The 26,077-nt window shown below is 34.7% G+C and overlaps 1 pseudogene; it reads left to right on the top strand.

Moving 5' to 3' along the window:
* The window catches only part of LOC100403769 (condensin complex subunit 2 pseudogene), a 68,700-nt pseudogene extending 45,155 nt beyond the window's left edge, over positions 1-23,545 (top strand).
* The last annotated feature ends 2,532 nt before the right edge of the window (positions 23,546-26,077 follow it).

The following is a 26,077-nucleotide window of genomic DNA, read 5'->3' as shown; positions in this document are numbered from 1 at the left end:
GGTCAACATGGTGAAACCCCGTCTCTACTAAAAATACAAAAAATTAGCTGGGCACGTGGGGCGTGCCTGTAATCCCAGCTACTCGGGAGGCTGAGGCAGGAGAATTGCCTGAATCCAGGAGGCAGAGGCTGCAGTGAGCCGAGATAGCGCCATTGAACTCCAGCCTGGATAACAAGAGCGAAACTCTGTCTCAAAAAAAATTATATATATATATATATATATATATATATATATATATATATATATATGTATGTATATATTTTTTTCTAAGCAGTAGTTCTCAATTTGGGCTCAAAATACTCAGGAAACCAGGCTATAAAGAGATGTGCAGTCATTCAGGTTTTGTTGTTCCATTTCTACAGGACAGGCAGAGTAGACTTAGCATTATTCTTAAGGGTCCTAAATATTTCAGAATGGTAAATGAGCATAGGCTGCAATTTATAGTGACCAGCTGCATTCACCACTACCAAAAAGTCAGCCTGGATTTGAAGCTTTTTTTTTTTAATTTTGTTTTTATTTTATTTTATTTTTTTAATGTTTGTGAGAATGTAGTAGGTATATATATTTATGGGGTACATGAGTTGTTTTGTTACAAGAATACAATGTGAAATAAACACATCATGGACAGTAAAGTTTTCATCCCTGCTAGCATTTATCATTAGAGTTACAAACAATCTAGTTTCACTCCTCAAGTTACTTTATTTATTTTCTTGAGACAGAGTTTCACTCCTGTTGCCCAGGCTGGAGTGCAATGGTTCGATCTTGGCTCACCGCAACCGCAACCTCCACCTCCCGGGTTCAAGTGATTCTCCTGCCTCAGCCTCCCCGAGTAGCTGGGATTACACGCATGCTCCACCATGCCCAGCTAATTTTATATTTTTAGTAGAGACGGGGTTTCTCCATGTTGGTCAGGCTGGTCTTGAACTCCTGACCTCTCAGGTAATCCGCCCGCCTCGGACTCCCAAAGTGCTGGGATTATAGGCATGAGCCACCACTCCCAGCCTTTCAAGTTACTTTAAAATGTACAATTAAATGATTATTGAGTATAGTCATCCTCTTGTGCAATTAAAAGTAGTTCTTATTCATTCTTTCTAACTAATTTCTTACTCATTAATCATTCCCACCTTCCCCCAACCCTTCATTACCCTTCCCAGCCACTGGTAACCCTGTTTATATTCTGCGTCCATTAGTTCAATTGTTTTGATTTTTAAATCCTACAAATAAGTGAGAACATGTGATGATTGTCATTTAAGATCCAGTCATTTTCAACAACATGGATGGAACTGGAGATCATTATGTTTGTGAAATAAATCTGATCAGTTCTAATAGTTTTTTTGGCGGAGTCTTTAGGTTTTACCAAATATAAGATCATACCATCAGCAAACAAGGATAATTTAACTCCTGAATTTCCAGTTTGGATTACCTTAACATAATGATCTTCAGTTCCATCCATATTGTTGAAAATGACTGGATCTCATTCTTTTATATAGTGGAATAATACTTCATTGTGTACATGGACCACATTTTCTTTATTCACTTGTCTATTGATGGACAATAGGTCCAAATCTTAACTATTGTAAACAGTGCTACAATGAACATAAAAGTGCAGCTATCTATTTAATATGCTGATTTCCATTTTGTGGGGTATATGTCCAGTGGTGAGATTGCTGGATTATATGACAGCTCATTTTTAAGTTTTATGAGGGACCTCTAAACTGTTTTCCATGGTTGTTGTACTAATGTATATTCCTACCATCAGTGTACAAGGGTTCCTTGTTCTCCACCTCTTCTCCAGCATTTTTTTATTGCCTGTCTTTTGTATATAAGCCATTTTAATTGGGGTGAGATGATATCGCATTATAGTTTTGCTTTGCATTTCTCTGATGATCAATGGTGTTGAACACCTTTCCATATGTCTGAATGTCATTTGTTTGTCTTCTTTTGAGAAAAGTCTATACATATTTCTTGCTCATCTTTTGACTGGATTGTTAGATTTTTCCCATAGAGTTGTTTGAGCTCCTTCTATATTCTGTTCATTAATTCCTAGTTAGAAGAGTAGTTTGTAAATATTTTCTTTCAATCTGTGAGTTGTCTTTTCACTCTATTGATTATATCTTTTTCTTTACAGAAGTTTTTTAACTTGAAGTCATCCCATTTGGCCACTTTTATTACAACTTTGATCTTGTTACTTGTTATTGGTCTATTCACGTTATGGATTTCACCCTGATTCAGTCTTGGTAGGTTGTATATGTCTAGAAATTTGTCTATTTCTTCTAGATTTTTTAATTTATTGGCATATTGTTGCTCAAAGTAGCCAGTAATAATCCTTTGAATTTCTGCAGTATCAGTTCAATGTCTCCTTTTTAATTTCTACTTTTACTTATTTGGATTTTCTCATTTTCTTAGTCTGGCTGACGTCAATTTTGTTTCACTTTTCAAAAAAAACATTTTTTCTACTGATCTTTTGCATTGTTTTTATAATTTAATTTCATTTTTTCTGCTCTGATATTTAATGTTGATTTTCTTCTACTAATTTTGGGTTTGGTTTGTCCTTTATCTTTTATTGCTTCATCTACCCACTGGTGATTCTGGAGGATATTGTTTAATTTTGATGTATTTGTAGAGTGTCCAAAACTCCTTTTGTTATTAATTTCTAGCTTTATTCCATTATGGTCAGAGAAGGCACTTGATATGATTGAATATTTTTGGAATGCTTTAAGACTTGTTTTGTAACCTAAAGTATGGTCTATCCTTCAGAATGATCCATGCGTTAAAGAAAAGAATGTGCATTCTGCAGCTATTAGATAAAATGCTTTGTAAATATCCATTAGCTCTATTTGGTCTACAGAGGTGATTAAGTCTTGTGTTTCTTTATTTTATGTCTGGAAGATCTGTCCAATGCTGAAAGTGGGATACTGAAGTATCTGGCCACTGTTGTATTTGGGTCTATCCAGCTTTTTAGCTCTAATAATATTTCCTTTATATATCTGGGTCCTTCAGTGTTGGGTAAATATATATTTAAAATTGTTATATTCTCTTGCTGGATTCACTCCTTTGTCATTATATAGTAAATTTATTTGACTCATAGTTTTTGTTTTGACATCTATTTTGTCTGATATAAGCGAAGTGACTCCTGCTTTTTTTGGGTTTCCATTGGCATGATAGATATTTTTCTAGCTCTTGTTTTTACTCTCTGTGTATCTTTATAGGTGAAGTGTGTTTCTCGCCAGCAACAGATCAATGGGTCTTATTTTTTCATTCATTCATCTAGTTTATACTTTTGATTGAAGAGTTTAGTTCGTTTACACTCAATGTTACTACTAATAAGAAAGACTTACCCCTGCCATTTTGCTATTTGTTTTCTGGTTTTCTCTTCCTTCTTTATTTCCTTCCTGACTTTCTCTATTGAAGGTGATTTTATCTGGTGATATACCTTTTGTGTGTGCAGTGTATGTTTTTTGGTTTGAGATTACTAGGAGTCTTGCAAATACTGTATTATAATGCATTATTTTAATCTGATAACAACCCTATTTGCATAAACAAACAAGCAAAAAGAAAACTAATACAAATAATATACCTTAAATTCACCCCCTTGCTTTGTAACATTTTGTTGTTTCTATTTATATTGTATTATACTGAACATATTTTGCAAAGTTGTTGTAGTTACTATTTTGAATTGGTTCATCCTTTAGGCTTTCCACTTAAAATAAGAGTAGTTTGCATACCACTGTTACAGTGTTATAATTCTATTTCCAGTGCATTTTCTATCTTACTATTATAAGTGAGTTTTGTATCTTCAGGTGATTGCTTACTGCTCATTAATGTTCGTTTTTTTCTTTAAACATTTCTTGTTGTAAAGGTCTGGTATTAATGAAATCCCTCAGCTTGTACTTGTATGGGAAAGTCTTTATTTCTTCATGTTTGAAATATGATTTCACCAGATATACTCTTCTAGCATCAAAGTTATTTTCCTTCAGCACTTTGTATATGTTATACCACTCTCTCCCGACCTGTAAAGTTTCCACTGAAAAGTTAGCTACCAGGTATGTTGGAGTTCCATTATATACTGTTTTTATTTTATTTTTTTCTCTTGTTGCTTTTAGGATTCTTTCTTTATCTGTGATCTTTGATAATTTGATTGGTAGGTTGAGCTCCTTCTATATTCTGCTTATTAATTTCAGTCAATGCCTGGAGGTACTCATTTTTGAGTTAAATCTGCTTGGTGTTCTATAATATTCTTGTACTTGCAATTGATATCTTACTCTAGGTTTGTGAAATTATCTGTCATTATCCCTTTGAATAAACTTTCTACTCCTATCTCTCTACCTCCTCTTTAAGGCCTATAACTCTCAGATTTGCCTTTTTGAGGCTATTTTCTATATCCTATGACATGCTTCATTCTTTTCTGTTCTTCTTCCTTTGGTCTCTTCTGACTGTGTATTTTCAAATAACCTGCCTTTGAGCTCACTAATTATTTCTTCTGCTTGATTAATTCTTCTATTAAAGGACTCTAATGTTTTTTTTTCAATATGCCAATTGCATTTTTCAGCTTTAGAATTTCTGCTTGATTATATTCAATAATTTCAATCTGTTTATTCAATTTATCTGATAGAGTTATGAATTCCTTTTCAGTGTTATCATGCATTTTGTTGAGTTTCATGAAAACGGTTATCTTGAATTACCTATTGGAAATGTCACCAATCTCTATTTCTCCAGGATTTGTCCCCGAAGCCTTATTTAGTCCATTTTTTGAGGCCGTGTTTTCCTGGTTGGTGTTGATGCTAGTACATGTTCTTTGTTTTCTGGTCATTGAAGAGTTGGGTATTTATTGCAGTCATCATTGTACAGGCTTGTCTGTAGCCATTCTTCTTGGGAAGGCTTTCTGAGTATTTCAAAGGACTTGGGTGATCTAAGCTGCATCTGCCTTAGGGGTCACTCTAATACTGTGGTTCTTACAGACTCATAGAGGTACCATAGCACCTTGGAAGTTCTCAGACAATATCTGGGAGAATTATCTGGATTATCAGGCAGAGACTATTGTTCTCTTCCCTTACACTCTCCCAAACATACAAAATCTCTCTCTCTCTCTTTCTCTCAGTGTTCTGAGTTACCTAAAACTGAGGATGGAGTGACATAAGCACCCCTGTGGCCACCATCACCATCACTGTTCTGGGTCAGACCTGAAGCCAACACAGCACTTGGTCTTGCCCAAGGCCCACTGTAACCACTCTCTGGCAACTACCTATGTTAGCTCAAGGCCCTGGGACTCAACTATCAGTAGATGGCAAAGCCAGCCAGGCTTGTGTCCTTCCCTTCAGGATAGTGAGGTCCACTAGGCCCTGGGTGAGTCAAGAATTATAGTCCAGTAGTAAGGGACTAGATTCAAAACTTTAGTTGTCTACCTGGTATTATACTGCAGTTGAGCTGGTACTCCAACTACAAGATGTAGTCCTTCTCATTCTTGCCTTTTTTTTTTTAATCCAATGGCAGAGGAGCCTCACACCAGAGGCACCACCATCCTAGGTCAGGAAGAACACTTCCAGACTACTGCCAATATTCCCTTAAGGCCCAAGGTCTCTTAAGTCAGTTTGTCCTGAATGCTGCCTGGCCTGGGACTCATCCTTCAGGGAAGTGGGCTCCTATTTGGCTTAGGGCAGGTCCAGAAATGCCATCCAAGAGTTTAGTCCTGGAATCAGGGATCCCAAGAGCCCACTTAGTGCTCTATGCTGCTGTGAGCATGCCGATACCTAAAGGTGAAAGACAAAGTCCCCTTTAATTTTTGCTCTGATTTCTGCTGAAGGAGTTTTGCCCTATAGCCACATGAATATGCTGTGTCTCACATTAAGTCAGTAAGTTTTATAGGCTCACCAAGGCCCTTGATGTAGTACCTGGGTATCACTGATGGTTATTCAGGGCTCAAGGACTCTTTAAGAAGCAGATGATGAATGCTGCCAGGACTGGGTTCTTTTCTTCAAGGCAGCAGATTTACTTTTGGTCCAGGGTATGTCTAGAAATGACAGCTTGGAGCTAGGGCTTGGAATAGGGGCCTCACAGTTCTGGCTGGTGCCCTATTCTTCTGTGGCTGAACTGGTATCCAAAATGCAAGACCTTTGCTTCCCTCCTGCAGAAGGGAGGAGTTGCTTTTGGTGCTCTGAGCTGTGCAACCTGAGGTTAGAGGAGAGGTGATGCTAGAGGTGATGCTGGAACTCCCTTGGCTACCCCAGCTTGTATCTCAGTATGTCACGTGACTCCCCAGTCGCCCTTCTCTGGGCCTAGTTCAGTAGTAGGTCTCACCTAAGAGTTGCAGTTCTTGTGGCCTAGAATGCCTTTCAGGTTTACTTGGAGTCACAGAGAGCTGTAGTCCTTGGTGGCTTTCTATTCCATCATCTTGCTGCTTATTTTTTGAAGCTTTGAAGCCAGGCATTGTCTTCTCTCAAGCTATAAAACCCCAAGGTGGCTTATTTGATGTGACTTTACCTACATCAAAAAGTTGTTGTTTAGTGTAGCCCCCCTCATTGATTTTCTTGGCTAGATCTTGTGAATTACTGGCTGCATCAGCACTTGCTGTTACATCCTGAGCATTTCTGTTATGACGACCATCAGCACTTGCTATTACATCTTGAACATGTATGTTATGTAGACAACTTCTTTTCTTCAAACTCAGGAACTAATTTCTGTTAGCTTCAAATTTTCTTTTGAAGCTTCCTTGTCTCTCTTGGCTTCCCTAGAATTCAAGAGAGTTAAGACTGGCTCTCAAGTAGGCTTTGTCTGAAGGGAATATTGTGGTTGGTTTAATTGTCTTCCCAGATCACTCAAACTTTCTTCATATCAGCAATAAAGCTGTTTTGCTCATTATCTGTGTATTCACTGGAATTGCACTTTTTAATTTCCTTTAGGAACTTTTTCTTTGCACTTCTAACTTTGCTAACTGGTGCAAGACTTCTAATTTGTACCTTTCCTGGTTTTTAACATGTCTTCCTCTCTCGACTTAATCATTCTTAGCTTTTGATTTAAAATGTGAAATATGGAGCTTTTCCTTCTATTTGGATACTTAGAGACTTTAAATTGGCTAAATTTCAATATTGTTTTATCTTAATGAACAGAGAGACCCTAAGAGAAAGTAATAAGACCAGAGAAAGAGTGGTCAGTAGAGCAGTCAGAACACACACTCAGCTATCAATTAAGTTAGCTGTTTTTTGTAAATTTGTTTTGGGGTTCTCCAAAATAATTATAGTAGTAATATCAAAGATCACTGATCATAGATCATCAAGATAAATAGAATAATAATAAATATTAGGTTTGAAATATCGTGATAATTACCAAAATGTGACAAAGATATACAACATGAGCATATGCTGTTGAAAAAATGTTGCTAACAGACTTGCTGGATGGAGGGGTGCCACAAATCTTCAATTTATGTAAAAAGGGTATGCAAAGTGCAATAAAAGGAAGTGCAATATAATAAGGTTTGTCCGTAAATTAATTCCATTCACATCACAATCTAATTTACTCAATATTGCAAATATTAATATCTAGTAACACTAGGGACTCTTCTATGATTCTTTATTTAGGTTGGAATTCTATACAATTAGCATATTTGGAGAGTACTCCTGGTAGGAGACATCAGTGACTATAATGCAGTAACAATTCATATTGTTTGGTTCTCCTTTGCTTTTAATAAAAAATAATAATTGCCCTTAGCTTATATTTTGAACATGATAATTAAGTTGGAAAAGCTATCTATTTGCATACCGTTTATCTTATAGAAATAATAATGACTCAGCAAAACATTGTGGATATACAATTATAGACAAGTAAAATGGAATAAGGAAAAGAATTCTGTTTTTCTATTTGAAATAAATATAAAATATAAATTTAGATTTTTTCTGCCAGGCCGTAATTCACTATTTTGCCTCATTTTAAAACCAAATTATACAAATTAATAGTACTGTACTTAGTTCCAAATTAAACACATATATTTATGAGAAAAAAATGACTGCTCTTAATGTTATACTTCAAGATAGTTTTCAAGCTGTCAACTACTGTACATTTCAGGCTAATTTAGATTTATATATAATCCTTAATGAATGCACGAAGACTGAAAGAAGCAGTCAGTAATTGCTTTCTCTAATTATCTATTTTAATTATATTCTAGCTGTGTGCAAAAAGAAAGCAATCTAAGTGATCTGTGTTTAAGAAAACTGAAATCAAAGTCTTCTTCTATATGGGTGCTTTCCTTGCATACGCCTAGGTAGTTGATGCTTCAAGCTCATTAATCCCCTCTCTCAGCAAAATGAAATTTAACATGTTGACAAGCAAATCTAATTTTCAAAATAGATCTATTATAACAGAAATATGAAAGTGTACAATTCTGCAATTTCCTAAATATTGAACATTATTTTAAAAGAATGGCTTAAGTATAAGCCTTGTTTTGCAAGGTATGAACCTTCCATCTACAATATATGTTTTTTTTAATCAGTTTTCTAAGGAAATCCATAACGGCATATTGTCCCATCTAATTGATTATATGCTAGTTATCCTTTATAGTTATCTTTGAACTTATTCTAAATCATAAAATACCTTAAATGTATAAATTACTTACTCATAAATTGTTAGGAGAACACAAGAATTTTGAATATATATTTACAATATTAAAATTACATATTTTGCTAACATATACTGGTGTATATTTTGTATAGCAAGAATTATATACAGTTAAAACAATTACAGGTAGTGAGATCTTTTACTATATAGTGTCCCTGTCCCTGGAAATATTGTAGCAGAGCCTGGTTAACCTCTTTAAAAACGGGACATGTACAGTTATTGACATAGATGACTTCAGAGATCACTTTCATAAATATATATGTCAGTAACAACAATGTTAATAACAAAAACAACAATAAAACTAACATTGTTGAGCACTTACTTCTTAGCATTGTACCGAGTACTTTACAAATAGTGGCTCGTCTAGTATCCATGGTTACACAAATAAAGTCTTCACTGGACTGATTCTTCAAGTAATGAAATTGAAAATGAGGGAAAATCGATAATTTGTTGAAAATCTCACAGATAGTAGAGGTGGGATTCAAATTGAGATAAATGTTTCTCCAAGCCCATGCCCTTTCTCTAACACTATTATTTTCATTAGTTCAGATTTCTAGCAACTTCATTTAGTTATAGACATATGTGTGTATATGTGCATTTATACACATATGTATACATATATACATAAGCAATTAATTTACACAAATACATAATACACAACATTATGCATTTTAATTTGGGGGATTCTGGCTTTTTAATATCTGGAAAGGAAGATAAACTTTTCCACTTTTAAATATTTTAAAATATTTTCTTAAAATTACATTTCAGAAAACTCTCCTTATGTATTCTTTTATATTTATTAACTAACATCTGTAAAATAAGGCTACTTTAAATCACCAGCAACACATACAATTAAAAACAGCACAAATTACCTAGTTTGATTATATAAGCAATGCTATGCCACATTACTGTTCACATTTGTACACATCTATATAATTTCACTATAGGTATAATTTCTAGAAGCAGAATCATTGTACCAAAGATGTATACATGTTTCAAATATTGATACATATTGCCAATTCAAATACCCTAAATTTATTCAAAAGTACATGAAAATTGATAATCTTTTTGCCATCTTTACCAATCATTTGGACAGAAACGGCTTCTATCATACTAACCTGTAAACCTAGTGATGGAAGTCATAGCTTAGTATGACTGAGCTAATGTCAATCTGTCATTTTATGCTCCTGGATAATTTTACAGAGGAGAAACTCTACCAATATTGGATAATTCGCCTATGGACTGCTGTGCGAGGGATAAATAATATCTATGTCATGAAAGCAATTGACCATTCCCTCTTATTGAATATTGACTTAAAGAAGACTTTTCATGGAATATTATGCAGCAATCAGAAATGATGAGTTTGTGTCGTTTGTAGGGACATGGATGAATCTGGAAAACATCATCCTCAGCAAACTGACACAAGAACAGAAAATGAAACACCGCATATTCTCACTCATAGGTGGGTGATGAAAAATGAGAACACATGGACACAGAAAGGGGAGTACTAAACACTGGGGTCTATTGGGGGGAAAAGGGGAGGGCCAGTGGGAGGGGGAGGTGGGGAGGGATAGCCTGGGGAGAAAAGCCAAATGTGGGTGAAGGGGAGAAGAAAAGAAAGCACACTGCCATGTGTGTACCTACGCAACTGTCTTGCATGCTCAGCTCATGTACCCCCAAACCTATAATCCAATAAAAAATTAAAAAAAAAAAAAAAAAGAAGACTTTTCAGGTTTAGCTCCATGTTGGAACTTTGGAATATTTCATAGACTCACTGCCTTTCTTTGTTTCACTCTGGCATTAGCATTTGCTCTGCACACCCTATGAATGATAAGTTTATATATATATATATATATATATATATATATATATATATATATATATATTTGAGATGGATTCTCACTCTCTCACCAGGCTGGAGTGTGGCAGTGAGATCTCAGCTCACTGCACCCTCTGCTTCCCTGGTTCAAGGGTTTCTCCCGCCTCAGCCTCCTGAATAGCTGGGACTACAGAGGTACACTACCATGTATGGCTAATTTTTTAATTAGTTTTAGTAGAGATGGGGTTTCACCATATTGGCCAGGCTGGTCTTGAACTCCTGACCTTGTGATTCACCTGCCTGTGTCTCCCAAAGTGCTGGGATTACAGGTGTGAACCACCATGCCTGGTCTATATGTTGTTTTTGTTGCTGTTGTTGTTTTTAAGACCCATAGGATGTTGTTGTGTTTAAGACCCATAGCATAATAGTGACTTCAAAAGAATATTTGCTGTAGTTTATCTAACAGCCAATTATATTATGTAAAAAAGTCCTTAAACAAATATACTCTGCTATACTGGCCCTTACACATTTTCTCTTTGTCCATTTGTTTTTAATTATGTGTTTTTAGTTAATACTATATAGTTTTGCAGACTAACATTTCACTTTAGGGTACTTCAAACAATAAAACATTCTGCGGCTAATGAACACAAAGAGAGTTTCATGTATTCTCAAGTGCAATGTTTCCTTTTTCTATTTTTATTTTTTTGAGATACGGTCTTACTCTGTGGACCAGGCTGAAGCTCAGGAGTGTGAACATATAACTGTAGACTCAAACTCCTGGGCTCAAGCTACTCTCCCACCTCAGCCTCTTGATTTCATTTTAATTCTAACACACACATACATACACACAGACACGCAGAGACATATGTATACACACACACAAGCACACACGCACATACACACAACTCTTAACTTCTATTACAAATACCAATGTTTATCTTAAGACAGTACATATAGTATAAACTACTGACTAAACTTGTAACAAAATTGTTTTTTCAACCTTCAGGCAGTTATTAAAACCCAGATCTGATATTATACTTGTTGGTGAGATTGAATGCTTTGTCTCTCAGATAAGACACAACATATTGTTCTCTCACAGTTTTCTCTAATTCAAAGTGAAATATCCAAACAACAAGCAGAAATAATAACAAATAGTGAAGGGAAATATATGAAAAAATAATTCCCATGAGACTGTACTTTATGATAAACTTTACATCCTTCAAGATTAACCCCAACTCTGTATTAGCAAATAAGATAAGATAAACATTTTTATACCAAAAAAGAGAAGTTTTTCACATATAAGTAACAGGTGGAATATATAAAATGGTTGAAGATATTCAGAACTTTTTACAAGAGATGAGTAAGAAAAATCTCAAAATAATCAAATACTCATTTTTCAATGGCCTACTAATCACAGAAGAATTAAAGAATTATATAAAAGTTAAGTCTACTTACATATTAGGAATACATTTCAATTCACTCCAAGATTCAACACACTTTATTTTTTATTTAATTTTTTAAATACTTTAAGCTCTGGGGTACATGGGCACATCCTGCAGGATTGTTACATAGGTATACACATGCCATGGTGGTTTACTGCATCCATCCACCCGTCATCTACATTAGGTATATCTCCTAATGTTATCCCTCCCCAAACTACCCACCCCACACTAGCTCTCCCACCCCACAACAGACCCTGTTGTGTGATGTTCCCCTACCTGTGTCCATGTGTTCTCATTGTTCAACAATGACTTATGAGTGAAAACATGTAGTGTTTGGTTTCTGCTCTTGTGTCAGTTTGCTGAGAATGATGGTTCCCAGTTTCATCCATGTCCCTACACAGGACATGAACTCATCCTTTTTTATGGCTGCATAGTGTTCCATGGTGTATATGTGCAATATTTTCTTTATCCAGTCTATCGTTGATGAGCATTTGGGTTGGTTCCAAGTCTTTGCTATCCTAAACAGTTCCACAGTGAACATATGTGCACATGTGTCTTTATAAGACAGCAATTTATAATCCTTTGGGTACATACCCAGTAATGGGATTGCTGGGTCAAATGGTATTTCTATTTCTAGATCCTTGAGGAATTGCCACACTGTCTTCCACAGTGGTTGAACTAATTTACACTCCCACCAACAGTGTAAAAGTGTTCCTATTTCTCCACATCCTCTCCAACATCTTCAACACACTTTAAAATTGATAGAAAAATAATTTAACTGGCTTAAAAAAAACCACTACCTGTTAAACTCTTACTATTGATTGAAAAGTATTTACACAATCCTCACCTCAATGTTCCCTTATAAAAGCAGTGAAAATTTTAGTGCAGAGACCTTCTTTAATAATGTACCACTGATAAACACAATACATGTGTGACTCATATACTATTTCATTCATGTTTTGAATTTTCTCAATCATTATGCAATAATTAACTTGTTTCAGGCTTTCCATATGGCTTATATTTGTAGAATTTCATTCTAGTATTTTTCATGTGACTTTTAAGATAATTGTTGAAATGGAGAGCTTTTCAGTACTTTCCATACTACTCATGTTTCAATTAGGTGTGCATTCTTATATTTTCAAGGTCCATCTCCAGTATGCATTATCATGTGTCTCTGAATGGATGTGAGAGAAATGAAGACATTCTTACAACTCAAAAATTCATAAAGGTTTTCTCCAGAATAGTTTATTTTATGTCATCAGACAGAACTGGAACAACTAAAGACATTATCACATTTCTAACATTCTTAAGGCTTTTCCTCAGTATGAGTTCTTTTATATTTTCAAACCACATTTCTTATTATTAGGGTTTTTTTCCAGATTAATTCTATTTTAGTAGCATATTTTTGATCTTTTTTGTTTTTATAATTTAACGTCCTATTAGTGGAGGTAAAATATGTTCTTTTTAACTCACATTAAATAGCCCAAAATGTTATTCCATAAATGACAGGCTGTTTTTTTTTTCCCTGATAACCTCAGCCTATTCATATGCTATTTAGATCCCTTAACTTCCCATAATATCTTTAAATTTAGAGTTAACTCTTGAGATTATAGCCAAGAAACTTGACTATAAGGTTGAGGATAAAAATGGCCTTTAGAAATGCAAAGGCTCAATTGAATGAGTGGTATTCCCTTACCAGTTGATGTATGCAATCAGAATAATCTCCTGATTATTATATGGAAACAAAAAATGAAAGAAAGTCAAGAAAGTCAAATGATGTGACTCTCTTCCTTTGATTTTCCTTGCTGGATTCCTATTTTGGTTAAGAACTATTATTATCTAAATAGAAGAAAAAAATTGTATTTATTATTTACTTCCAAGTAGGAAGATAATACTCCAAATATCATTCTGAATTTTTGTCTGAAAGCAATTTAATCTGAGGAAAATGAATTTGAAGATTCTGTGAAGATGAGATTTGGTAGAAATATAATTTCCAGAAAAAGAAAATATATTTTCTCTTATGACCCTTTTATATAATTGGCTAGTCTGTTGTTTTTCATTGTCAACTACAGATAAAATAATTTATGTGTAACAATAGAAACATAGCACTCATAATGTTTACTTAGAAAAAAATATAAGCAAAATATAACCAATAGAGGTCTAGCATATTTCTTTGTCAGTTACTGCTTGTGTTTCACAAAACAATGCAAAATTATCTACTCATTAAAAGAAGTATAAACGTTTTTGATGTTTTTCAAGCAATTAGCATATTTTTTCAAGGAAATTGTCTTTGTTTATGTTTGATATTAAACACAAAATAGAAATAATGCTTGTTAAAAATCTGTTCAGAATACAAGGGCAAATTTCAAGGTTTTGTACTGTAACAAACTAAAGAAATAAATGCCACATGTTCTGCAGTTTGCAGGCTTCATAATGAATTTCATGTGTCCTTCAGCTTTGATCTAGGCAGTTGCAATTGATAAATGGAATAGGATCTTGTAGGCAAGGTAACAGACATTTCCCCAATTTCTAAACAATTTTGTTGCTTATAGGCTTTCTTTGGAAGAGACATTTCAATTTACACGCTAGGTCCTTCTCAGGGTAGTTGGATGAAGGAAGAATATTTTAAAAGACCATATTTCAAGACTATTGGTAGATGTGTGAAGTGGATCTATCAGGCATAGGAGAGGGGCCCTGCTATAGAGTGCAAAAGAAGAGCCATAATACCTTGTATTAAATTTCCCTCTGACTCTTAATCTTGTTCAGTCACTTCAAAAAAAGTCAGCATTAAAAAGCTTAGCTTTTTTGATTCTCTTTTTTCCTCTACAACATACCGTAATAGAATCTCAGCAGTTGTGAAAATTAAAAGAGACCATGTTTGTGAAAAGTAAAATTAATCTAAAAGGCATGATGATATATTTTAAAGTAACTTTTGTTTGGGCTAACTTCGATGATAACAAATTAAGGCGAAAGACATTATTTTAGAAGTTTTTAAATAAGAACCTGTGGAATCAAATCTACCTGGAAAATTTTAATAGAAGGCAACTTGATATTAGTTTTAGAATAAAAAACTATAAATATACATAATATTAAAACTAAATAGCAGTTAAATAAATGAGGTAGATCTTCACAAACTAAAATTAAATTTTGTCAAAATATATTACAGTCATAAACATAGCAGTTATAGAATATATAAATGGTATGGTCACATTCTTATAAAAATGTATATAAATTTGCTAGAGCGTTTTGATAGTCACAATGATTGGTATAGTACTACTGATATTTAGTGAATAGTAGCAGGTTATGTTAAGCATCCCTCAAAAATGTGCTATGAAATTGCAAAAGCCAAAAAAAAATCAAATAATGCACAGATTTAAAAATATCTCACTATGTAGGCTAAAACAAAACAAAACACATGGCTAACCCTCATCTGAGATTAGTTTTTAAATTCAGTTTGCTTATACATAATAAGGAAGTACTTAGCATTATTTTAATGTATTTTAAAAAATCCCTACACTGTAGAGACAGTGAGAACCTCCAGAAAAAGCTCTGCCTGAGGGCACTGACTTTTGAAGGAGTCAAAAATATACCATCCTGGCATATAAATTAAAGGTACATGAAAAATAGCAGGTGCAAGGAGATTATTCTGACCTTCATGCTGTTTCTTAAAAGCAGAGGAAATTCCCATGTAAAAGATACCTTCACTATACTAGTGAAAAACATTCTAATCAAGGACAAGAAAGTTGAGACCTAATCTTCGGTACACCAACTCTTACCTTTTTAGCTACTTCTCTAACTCGTTAACTATGCTAACCCAAGACCTTTGGTCTTATCACATTTTCAAATGGACTATTTGCCCCATTCATTAAATAAGTAACTGACTTTGTTTCTTTGGGGTCTTCATTTCTTTATGAGGGCTCCAGTGCTACATGAAACTTACATTAGGTTTTTCCTCTATTAATCTATACCATAGGTCATTTTTAATTATTTGACCCTGTTGGAACCCTGAGAGCATTAAGGTGGTTTTGTTTCCCCTACACTTTATTTGTATCAGAAAATAGAAAACTTCATGCCAAAGGATAATGTCAAAAAAACGAAAGAGATCTTGTTAGAGAAAAAATAAGAGGAATTTGGTAGCTCCATCATAAGTTTAATAGAGAGAAACAAGGAATGAGAAAGTCAAGAATAGACCTGGATTGAGAGATACCCTGGGAATTATGGAGCCTGAGCACTAGTTTGTAACATGCACTAGTTTGCACCCACTCAGGAGAAATCAGAGCAAGATGTGGGATTGACTCCAGCATATCCACAAGCCACAAACAGACTCATCAACAGAAGATAAAAGATCCACCAATACATGGCCTTAAATAAAACCTCTAATTGAATAAAAATCTACTGGGAACCACGGGTGATTCTAGACACTTAGGATTAAAACAAATAACCTAATTCCTGGCATTCTGAAATACTGTGTGCATCCTAAGGCCGAATTCACTTAGGAGTGATAAAATAGGATGACTTCAAACTAGTGATGTTTAGCTAAAATTTAGAACTTTAAAACATCACATACACACACACACACACACACACACACACACACACACACACAGCATCATCTAATTGAATACAGTAAAATCTAAATGGCCTAGGTACTTTATGAAAAGCCTTTATAAAATAAAATAAACAGCTAGGTCAACTCTGGAGTGATGGAAACTACTGATTCATGGGAACTCAACTGAAAGATAAAAATAAGGAACAAATAATTTGAGCAGGAATATCAGAGGTTTCCAAATGCAAAGAAAATGGATTTTACAGGATTAGTTCAGTAAAATCTATGAAGAAACAAACAAAAAGTGACCAAGCAACAAACAACAACAGCAGCCTCTGGACAGAGACTCTCAGGATGTAGAGTTGCTATGCCGTATCATAAAAAATGGTCAGCTTTCTAAAAACAAACACACAAATAAACAAATAAGTGTATACATACTAAGAAACCAAAGGCAGAAAATTGAATCTGTCTTCAAAGGGGCCCCGATAATGGAACTAAAAGACAAAATCCTTATATTAGTCAGGGTTCTCCAGAGAAACAGAGCCAGTAGGAAATAGGTGATAAACAGATAATAGATGGATATAGATATATAGATAGGAAAATATAGTATGAGGAATTGGCTCATACAATTATGAAGGCTTAGAAGTCCCACAGTCTGCCATCTGCAAGCTTGAGACTCAGGATAGCTAGTGGCATCTGAGTCTGCAATGAGAGAGGAGAAAGGAAGAAACTGGTCAGGCAGTCAGTTATGGTGGGTCCTTGGTTAGATTCTTTCAAACTAAAGAACAGCCTGGAAAATCAAGCTGCAGGCATAGATAAGGGAACTTGCACATAGGGGCTTATCTAAGACATGCCCACAGCCACATAGATAAGAAAGGCTGCACATGTGACTTGCCCAGACATGCCCACAATGGAAAATTCCATCCCCTAACACATGTGCAGTAAGGGAAACAAATCAATATGGGGTAACTCAAGCTAAGGGCTCATATGCACAAGAGAGTGGGGTGGAGCTGCCAGAAATTTTCTCCTTATGCAAATGAGACCCACCCCCGCCAGCCTTCATTGGTTGTTTACGAAAGCTTTGCATTCAACTGTAATAACAGCAACTCTTTTTTTGGGACCCATCTCTGCAGCAGAGAGCTTTCTTTCACTTATTAAACTTCTGCTCTAACCTCATACTTGGAGTGTTTGTGTCCTTGATTTCCTCAGTTGTGAGACAAAGAACTTCAAGTGGCACCCAGACAATGAGGCCATTTGTTTCAACAGGACTGAGAACCAGAGAAGCTGATGATATAAATCCCAAAACAAAGGCAGAAGAAGACTGAGGCCCTAGTTTATGGAGGTAGGCAGGAAGAAAAAACAGGGCAAATTTCTCATTCCTCATCCATTTTATTTCATGCACGCCTTTAAGAGATTAAACAATATTCACCTGTGTTTGGAGGCAACGCATCTAATTTACTGATTCCACTGATTCAAATGCTAGTTTCATCCAGAAAAACTCTTGAAGACACTCCTAGAAATGACAATTTTGGCACTTCCTGTCTCAATAAAGTTCATCATAAAATCAGCCTGAAAGCAATTACCATAAATATGTTCAAAAAGTAAAGAAAACTAAAAAAGAAAAGAAGATAAAATGAAAATATCTTACTCAATACAGAGTATGAATAAAAGCATAGAAATTACTATAAACAATGAAATAAAAATTCTGCAGTTGGAAAAAAGCAATAACCCAAATTAGACATTAACCAGAGGAATTTAAAAAGTTTTGAGTTGGATGAATAAAAGAATAATCAAACTTGAAGACAGATCAATAGAGATTATGTAATCTGAAGCACCAAAGAACAATCAAAAAAAAGTAGTGCCTGAAAGAATGTAACAAACACTTATCCAGGAAAATATGTGTAATTAGACTAGAAGGAGAAGGCAGAGAGAAAAAGAAGCAACAGGAAATAATGACTGAAAATCTCAGATTTAACAAAAATGTAATCTGCTCACTCAGGAACTATGGTAAACTCCAAATAGGATAACCACAAAGAGATTTACTCTCAGACACGTCATAATCAAATGTTAAACATTAAAAACAAAGAGAAAATCTTTAAAACAAAATTGAGAAATGACTCATTATGCATGTTTGCATCCCAATAAGACTGTTGGCTGACTTCTTATCTAAACAATGAATTCTAGAATGGTACAACATATTCAAAGAGATTATAGTAGGACAAAACAAGAAAATTGTAAATCAAGATTCTTATATTCATGTTTTACTAATTATAACTAAATTCTAAAAATTATGAAAAATAAAGAGAATTTTAGCTTCATACTCACTGCTTACAGACATACCTTACAAGGCATTATAAAGGAAGTTCTTCAAAATAAAAAACAATGAGTGCTGGTTAAGATAATTATGTCGGTAGCTACAAAAGACTGTATAATTGCATTTTGTTTCCTCCTTTCTTCTCTTTACTGATTTAAAATGCAATTGTCTCAAAGTATAAGTATGTACTTGCACTGACGGACCTATAACATTTAGAAATGTAATACATTTGCCAGTAACAGCAGACAACAGATGAATGGAAAAAAGCTGTATTGGCATAAACAAATGATACTAATTAGTAGCTCAAATCCTCAAGAAATGAAGAGAGCAAGAAATAGCAAATAAAAGGGTTACTATAACAAAATTTGTAAAAATGTCTTTTTCTTCTTTCATTAGCCTCTGTAAAACCCATAAGGTAATACAAAGCTAATATTTATAACCATGTGTTTTTAGGTCTATATCAAATATGAACAGTATATATGCCAGTAACTGCATAAAAAAGTGGAGAAGGGAATGAACAATATGGGTGGAATATTTTAACATTTCCTTGTAACTGAATCAGTGTAAAGTTAGAATATAATTAGTTATGATTTGTACTATAATTTCTAATATATCTACTAAGAAAATAAAAATAAAATATAAATTGAATTAAAAAGCTAGGCTGGAACATATTTATTTAATGGAAAAGGAAGCAAGAAAGAACAAATAGAATAAATTAAAAAATACAAGATGTATAAAAAAAAGAGCTGAATGTACAATATAAATCAAATCCTATCAATGAGAGCATATGAATAGATTAAATAATCCAATCAAAAGTGAAGACTGTCAGGCTGAAAAAAATAACAAGGTTCAACTATAGGCTTTCTAAAGAAAATGTATTCAAAATTCAAATACAGAAATAGGTTGAAAGTAAAAGTATTTAAAAAAAATACCATGCAAACATCATAAGGCTGTCAGACAACATAGCAGTCTTTAAAGAAAAAAATATTCCCAGAGGGACATTTCCTAATTATAAAAGGGTCAATTCATCAGAAAGATATAGCAATCATTAACATATATGTACTTAACAACAAATCTACAAAAGACATAAAATAGAAACTGAAAGAACTGATGTAAAAACTAGACAGTTCAGCAATGATACAGTGTCACTTAATGATGGGAATATATCCCAAGAAATGTGTCATTAGGTAATTTTGTCCTTATGTGAATATTATAGTGTATACATATAAAAACCTCCTATTTATCTTGGCTTCATGGTGTGTGCTATTGTTCCTAGGTTATAAACCTGTATATTGTGTTACTTGTATGAAATACTGTAAACAACTGTAACACAATGGTAAGTATTTGTGTATGTAAACATAAAAAAGGTAAAAGAATACTTTTTATTCTGGTTTTAATTTGCACTTTACTGATAGCTAATGATGTGTAATTTATATAACATTTTTTTGTGCAATGTCTGTTATGAACTTTAACTAGTTTTTTTTTTGGTCTCAAAATTAATTGTTCATTATATTCTGGATACTTGATTCAATTCGGTTTTTACAAATATATATTGTGAATATTTTCTCTTATTTTAGGGCATGATTTCCTTTTAAAATCTCTCTCTCTCTTTCACTCTCTCTCACTCTCCATCTCCAGTGTTGTTTTTCAAAGATACTTTTGGTTTAAATGAAGTCCAATTGATCATTTTAAAAAATGTTTGTGTCCTCTGTAAAATTGTAATATTGGGTTATCTACAAAACTTCAAAAATAATTTTTCAAATAATTTTTAGAGTTCTAGATTACAAAGTTTAATATTATCTTCAACACTAATACACAATTTTATTAGCTATTAGCATTAACCAACATTTTTATAATTTTATATTAAAATAATTATTTCTATGCAAACACCATAATGTTTTATAATACTATAATATTACATTCTAGTATTATAATAATTATAGCTACTTATTAACTGGAGTATGTAATTATTAATTATAATACTATAGTATAATATAAAATTATATATTATATTATAACTATAATTATAATATAATTAATGATATATTTATTAGTTATAATTACAGTGTGATATGAGGTAAAATTAGTTTTATTTTTTATTATTGATATTCACTTTCTTTAAGACAATTTATTGATAATACACTCTTTCCTATGTCAAATGCTTTCACAGCTCTATAAAAATAATTTGGATATATATATATTCTGGTTCTCTACTTCTATTGACATATTTACGTCTCCTATCACCAATACACCACTTTCTTAATTATTGTAACATTATAATAAGTTGTGAAATCAGACATTGATTTTCTTTAAATTTATTTATTTATTTTTTTATTATTTTTGTATTTTTCTTTTTTATTGCATTTTAGGTTTTGTGGTACATGTGAAGAACATGCAAGATTGTTGCATAGGTACACATATGGCAGTGTGATTTGTTGCCTTCCCCCCAGTCACCTATATCTGGTATTTCTCCCCATGCTATCTCTCCCCAATTCCCCAACATTCTCAGCAAATTTTTTTATTTTTAAAATATTTTGAAGATGGGACCCCATCCCCCGGCCTAGAGACCGGAGGACAGCCACACAGTGCCTCCTCCCCTTCAGAGCGGGTGTTCTCGACGCCCCTGCCCAGGAAGGCCCCTCTTAACATTCCTGGAACCCCAGTCCTTGAAGACTTTCCTCAGAATGACGATGAGATGGAGCGGCTACAGCGGAGGCACTCCAGGGTCTTTGATCTGCAGTTCAGCACTGACTCGCCTTGCTTGTTGACCTCCCAGTCCAGCAGGAGTACTGATGTTTCAGCTACTATCCCTAAGTTTACAAACACGCAGATTACAGAACATTACTCCACCTGGATCAAACTATCCACAGAAAATAAAATCACTACCAAGAATGTTTTTGGTTTGCATTTGATTGATTTTGTGTCAGAGATTCTTAAACAGAAAGACACCGAACCAACCAACTTTAAAGTGGCTGCTGGTACTCTGGATGCCAGCACCAAGATATATGCTGTGCGTGTGGATGCCGTCCATGCTGATGTATAAAGAGTCCTTGGGGGCTGGGCAAAGATGCACCATCTTTGGAAGAAGCAGAAGGCCATGATGCAGATGGAAGTGCTACTGAAATGGGAACAACCAAAAAGGCTCCAAAGCCAAAGAAGAAGCACTTACACAGAACCATCCAGCAGAACATAAACAACCTCAATGTGTCCGAAGCAGATAGGAAGTGCGAGATTGATCCCATGTTTCAGAAGACAGCAGCTTCGTTTGATGAGTGCAGCACGGCAGGGGTGTTTCTGTCCACTCTGCGCTGCCAGGACTATAGAAGCGAGCTGCTCCTTCTCTCTGATGTCCAGACTCTCCACTGGAGAACCTCTCGAGTTGCCAGAGTTAGGTTGGGTAAAGATGACAGATTTAAAAGCGCCCTTGCAGCAGTGTGCAGAAGATCGCCAGATCTGCCCTTCCCTGGCCGGATTCCAGTTTACTAAATGGGACAGTGAAACACATAATGAGTCCGTGTCGGCCCTGGTAGACAAGGTTAAGAAGAATGACCAGGTATTTGACATCAACGCCGAGGTTGAGGAGAGTGACTGCGGAGGCTTCCCTGATGGGTCCCTGGAGGATGACTTTGATGCCAATAATGAACCTGACCACACTGCAGTTGGGGGATCATGAAGAGTTCAGGAGCTGGAAGGAACCCTGCCAGATTCAGAGCTGCCATGAAGAAATTATTTCCCTTGGGGATGGAGACATCAGGACCATGTGCCCCCTTCTGTCTATGAAACCTGGAGAATATTCTTATTTCTGTCCTCAGACCATGTCGATGTGGGCTGGCCTGGATCACTGGCACTTTAGGCCTCGACGCAAACAAGATGCTCCCTTCCAATCAGAAAAAAAAAAGAAAAGGACAAAGAAAGATTTTGAAATTAACTTTGAAGATGATATTGACTTTGATGTATATTTTAGAAAAACAAAGGCTGCTACTATTCTGACAAAGTCCACTTTGGAGAACCGGAATTGGAGAGCTACCACCCTTCTTACAGATTTCAACTATGATGTCGACACTCTGGTCCAGCTTCACCTCAAACCAGATACCAGGTTACTCAGGGTGGCCCAGGGCCATAGGGCAGATAATGAGCATTATGAAGAAATTGAAGACTATGATTACAACAACCCTAATGATACCTCCAACTTTTGCCCTGGATTACAGGCTGCTGACAGTGATGATGAAGAGTCAGATGACTTATTTGTGGGAGCAGTTGGAAACTCTGGCCTCTCACCTTATCCTTGCCATTCACCTAAGAGAGCACAACAGAATGGTGACACTCCTGAAACCCAAGGATTAGACATCATAACATATGGCGAGTCAAACCTGATAGGTAAGCCTCAGAAGGTAAATAAAATTGAAATTCACTATGCCAAGACTGCCAAAAAGATGGACATAAAGAAGTTGAAGCAGAGCATGTGGAGCCTGCTGACAGCACTCTCATGAAAGGAGGCAGACATAGAGGCAAACCACAGGGAAGCTGGAAAAGAAGGGGTCGCAGCAGAAGTGGCTGATGAGAAGATGCTTAGCAGGCTCACGAAGGACCTACAGAGGAGCCTGCCCCAGTCATGGCTCAAAACCTCTCCATTCCTCTGGCTTTTGCCTGTCTCCTACATTTAGCCAATGAAAAGAATCTAAAGCTGAAAGGAACAGAGGTTCCTTTGAGGCAAGGAGATTGAGTACCCTGTGGAGAAGTCAGCAGCAGGAGACCCATCGCTTAGTTGCCAAGGCATCCCCAGTCTGGGTAGAACAAGATGCCATGTACTTATAGCCAGGTTGTAGCCAACAACCAGCATCCCTGTTTATGTGTTGCTCTTTCCTTCTCTCCAACATAATCTGGATGCCAGCGCCCTGAAGCTCTGTGCTTGACTGATTAAACTTTACTGCCTTATGGTGACCATCTAGGAGAGGGGAGGGCAGTGAGGGTGAGGATGCTATTCTGAGTTGAGAAAATCTGTATTCATTCTTTATATCAATGTATAGTTTTAGTCTCCTAAATTGATCTATTATTTTCCAAACTTTAGTCTTGTAGAAAATTTTTCAGTAGGCACTTAATGTTGCCCTTAAAGAACTTCCTAATCCATGTACATAAAATACATCATATGTACACTTAAAAATGTATGTAGAATGCTTTAAAATAAAATTCTAAATAATTAACTGGCAAAAAAATATATTTTTTTTAGCCAGGTGCAGTGGCTCATGCCTGTAATTCCAGCACTTTGGGAGATCAAGGTGGGCAGATCACAAGATCAGGTGTTTGAGACCAGCCAGGCCAACATGGTGAAACACCTTCTCTACTAAAAATACAAAAATTAGCCAATTGTGTTTGTGTGCCCCTGCATGCCCAGCTACTTGGGAGGCTGAAGCAGAAGAATCGCTCAAACCTGGGAGTCAGAGGTTTCAGTGAGCCGAGATTGCGCCACTGCACTCCAGCCTTGGTGACAGAGTGAGAATCTGTCTCTCTCTCTCTCTCTCTCTCTCTCTCTCTGTATATATATATGTCTATAATATATATATATTTATACAAATTATTTTGGCTTTGTTGCTTTGCATTTCTTCAAATTTTGGAAACAGCTTGTCAATATCTAAAATAAAAGTATAAAAATTGTAGAAATTTTATTTTGCTTGAATTGACTCCATACTAATGGAGATGTATGACCTTTCAATAATAAACATTATTGCCTTTGTTCTCATCTCAGGGGAGCTTCATGCAGTCATTCACCATTAAGTGCAGTATTAGCTGTTTCTCATTTATGCCCTTTCTCAAACTGAGGAACTCCCCTTCTCTTTCTAATTTGCTTAGTGGTTTAAATAATACATTTTGTCAAGTTGTTTTTCTTCATCAATGGGAATATGTTTGCTTCTCTATTAGGTTCCTGGGGTAAATTCTATTGATTGATTTTTCACACAAAATTTAAATACAGCAAAAAGTTAAGTGTTGCTTTTTACATAAAACCTGCCAATCTCAGTCTTTTATTGTTGGTTTATGTTTACATACCATCTATCAGTATTTTTGCCTTGCCCATTTTACTTTTATTTATTTTTCTTTCCTGTCTTGAGTTAATTAAATACTTCTAAATAGTTTCCATTTATTTCCTCTATTTGCTTTCTAGCAATACTGCTTTGTATTTTGTTTGGGAAGTAACTGCTCTTGGGATCAAAATATGCATCCTCTACAAGTGTCTGCTAAGAATTAATACTGTACCACTTCAGGTAAATCATAACAAAATGAGAATAATACAATTTCCTTTGCCTCTTGGCCCCAAATTTATGTTATTATTCCTGTATATTTTTCTTCTTCATATAGTAACATATATTAAATTACATAAAGTCATTTTATCTTTTTTTATTTTTGCTTTAAATTGATGTCAATCTTTAAAAATAAAAGGGAAGAAAACAATTGTTAAGGATTCTGTATATGTAATTAAGGTTACAGACTTTAAGATAGGGAGCTTATTCCGGTGGGCCCAATCTAATCACATGACATTTTAAACACAGACCTTTCTCCAGATGTAGCCAGGCAAGTTGTGCTGAAGAGGAGTTAAGGTTCAAAACTTGAAAAAGGCTTAAGACACTTTTGCTGAGAAACTTCTCTCAGACAAAAATCAGGGGCCAATATGGGATCCACCTCTTTCTATGTACTTGTCTCAAATGTCACATCCTGTGCTATCTGCTGTAAAATACTGAAAAAAAAATTCCTTCTATATTTTATAGTTTCATATTTGAAAATTCTAACTTAGTGTGTTAGAAAAGATACGTATTTTTTTTGCTTAACAAGTAAATTAAAAAGTGCGTATATATTAATTGACTTCCCATCTTTTTCAACATGATAATGTGATATTTGATTATTGTCTTATTCTAAACTTTGGAGAAAGTTTTCCTGTATGAACAGTGATACTTTTTGACAATATTTTTCCACAAGTACAATGGTAACTGATGAAATGTGGAATTTAGCATTTTAAATCACTTCAGTAACTTTATCTTAAAAAAACAATGATTTTACAGTTTAGTTTTTATTTACTTTAGAATAATGATTTTGTAAGTTTTCTGACCTTCTGTTGTGATATATAGCTCAGGAAAAACTTCAGTCACTGTGATAAAGGCTTGCGTTACATAAGGTAATAAGCATGTGTTTCGGTATTTACATAACTGCTACTACATTTGGCAATTCCTTTTAAGATACAAAAATATTCTTCTAATGTTTAATAAGTTTGTTCCAATTTTAAGTGTTTAAAAATATTTAAACACCAGTAATTTATCAATTATAATTTGATCTCATTATTTTATTAGCTAGAATATTTACATTTT

Source organism: Callithrix jacchus, chromosome 21 (assembly GCF_049354715.1).
Source record: "Callithrix jacchus isolate 240 chromosome 21, calJac240_pri, whole genome shotgun sequence".
NCBI lineage: Eukaryota > Metazoa > Chordata > Mammalia > Primates > Cebidae > Callithrix > Callithrix jacchus.
Note: the sequence above shows the minus strand (reverse complement) of the source record. Positions and strands in the feature narration are given on the sequence as shown.